Raw genomic sequence first — 2807 nt, forward strand, 5'->3', positions numbered from 1 at the left:
CTACTTATGAATTGAGGCTCAGTCCTGGAACTCCATGGACGCCCGAAGGATCCAGAACTCCGGCGAGCGCTTGCGGCCAGTAGCAGCGGCGGCTTGCGAGGCAGAGTAGCGGAGGGCGTGCGGGAAGCGAGCTGCGCATGAGGTGTGGGTGTGCTCGTGCAGGAACATACCACGGGCTCGCGAAATAAAACAACAGAAGCTCCACAACCTCGCTCATGGTGGTCGTGCACAAACTCGACCGGAGCGACGCCTACATGCACGAATGTGAAAGGTAAAGGAGGGGTTTGCGGGAGGAGCTCACGAGGGGCTCGAATTCGTTGGCAGGGCGGTCGGAGAAGCAGTGAAGATGGCTTGGGGACCCGCAGATCGCCTGTGTTCGTGAAGCAGAGAACGCAAGGAAGAAGAGGTCGTAGAGGAAAACGATCGCGTCGGCCTTGGGCCTGTCTGGCTCCTGGCCTGCTTGTAGTCGAAGAAGACGACGTCGGGGAAGAAGATCCTCGTGGCGCGCGCGTTGGCTCCCGACGTGAAGTAGAGGACGCAGGGGAAGAAGAGGGACTTGGCGAATGCTCTGATCCGGGAAGAAGAAGACGAAGGGGAAGAAGAGGACGTCGTGGAGGCGGTCTTGGGCTCGCTGCGGTTCTCGCGGGCGTCGTGGAGGTCGAAGGGAGGCGTCAGGCCGGCAGCGAGCTCCTTGCCTGGCCCGCCATGGCGTTCGGGTGCTACTCGAGGCAGGAGCAAGGAGACGTGAGGGAGAGCCTCCCTGGAGCGGCGGCGCGGAGGAGGGAAAGAGGAGGAGAGAGGGAACCCTAGGGATCGCAGCGAGGGTTAAATAGGAAGGGGGAAGGGCGGACGTGGAGCTCGGGCGTCCACTGTGGCCATGTGTGCTCCTCCTCTGCTTTTACTGTGAGGGGGAGGTTGCGAGAGGAGGAAGAAAAAGGCGAAGGAAACGGTCGCTGTAGGTGGGTCCGGATGGGTGTCCAGCGTGGATTCACCACGGGAGAGAGCGAGGGGACTGCGCTGAGGCTGCTGCTGGGTCTGCTGCTGGACCGGCCTGGTAGAAGGAGGCCCAGGTAGGCCGCTCTTGCTGCTGTCTCTTTTCTTTCTCATTTTCCTCAGGTAGAAAATAAACAGAAAAGCATAGGGATAAAAGAGGGGTGTAGGAGAGATATAAATATCCCCGCGACGCTGGAATTATGCACTAATTGAAATAAATGGTTTGGGCATTTTTAGAGAAAGAAAATTATCGCATGTTTGAACTAAATTCAAACTTGAGGCAATTTTTATTCCAACCAAAACAAGTCCACAAGAGCTGAAAATTGGCAGAGAGGGTTTAGGCATGGTGAACTAGCATCAGGAAAATAATGAACATTTATGGAGGAGGGGGGAAAGGTCACTTGCCAAAATGAAGGAAAGAAGAAGGAAGGAGGAGGTGATGATGCATGATTATACATGGAGCATGCAACAATGTAACATGCATGAATATGACAGTGCACATGATGATTATGAGAATGCAAAAATGACAAGAGGCACAAATGCAACATGACAAAGATGGGCATGGCAATGCAATATAATCAAATGATGAACATGATGCAAGAAGCAAAATATGACAATGGGACTCATCGCGATCATGGCAACAAACAGATCAAACACACAACGACAACGAAAAACAGGAAGACACCTGGCGCAATGGTCTCGGGGCGTTACAACACTCCACCACTACGAGAGGATCTCGTCCCGAGATCTAGAATGGCACCGGAGGGACAAACAGAAGAGAAAGAGAAGAGGAAAAATTAAGTTGCTTCTTTGACAAACGAGTGAAACCACGAACCTTGAAAGTTTGAACAAAAGACAGAAAGAAAGCAACGGAGATGAACGAAGTTGAAAAACACTCCGTTAGGGAAAAAGAACAAGGAAGAACAACTTCGGGCAGCACTCCGGTTGAAAATAACAGGAATTGAATAAGAACTTGATAAGATGAGAGGATACTTGATGAAATCATCAACACACAACCTCCGGTTAAAAGGATAAGCATGATCAAAACATGGTCCTGACAAACCGAGAAGATGTGTTGAGGAGAGCAACATCACAATGCCTCCGGAACGAAGGGGAAACAATATCTTGAGAGAGCACGGTTACAACAAATGCTAGAACGGAGTTGTTGGAAAACCAACAATGAAAAGAATAAGCTTGATATGGTCTTATGGAATACATCTCAAATTATGAGGTGACAACCTGCCACTCACGGAAAAAGAATTGGATTGGAATGAACAAGATGAGAAACTTATTTCACCGGGAGGATAGATGAAGAACTTGGGTCATTTGTGAGCACCATAAGTAGCAACAAACCTTAGGGAAGGCTTTAGGTGAAATATAGCCCAAGATAATTTCAATGAGGAGATTGATGGACTTAAAATATCTCATTCTTGACAACATGTGAATCATGAAAACATGAACTCAAATTATCAAGAATGACATAATACCACCTCGAATGGTACGGTTGAAAGAATTGCACTCCAGATTGCAAGATGAAGAATGCTTGAGCTCCTCTAAAAATAATCTCGATGGACACTTCGAGAAGGAATTATGTCCTTGATGAACCAACATGTAGAGCCTCCCTGAAGAACTCCGGTAAACAAAAGAATGATCAAACGGAAGGAAAGGGAAGTTGAAAACACAAGGTGAATCCTTGCAATGGTTTGATGGATCTTTGGAATGATAATTGAAATAGCTTTAGGCTCCGGAAAAGAAAGATGGACAACTTGAATCGAGAATTTGATGAACCTCCGGAATAAGGAATTAATCACTTG

Source organism: Triticum urartu, chromosome 6 (genome assembly GCF_003073215.2).
Source record: "Triticum urartu cultivar G1812 chromosome 6, Tu2.1, whole genome shotgun sequence".
NCBI lineage: Eukaryota > Viridiplantae > Streptophyta > Magnoliopsida > Poales > Poaceae > Triticum > Triticum urartu.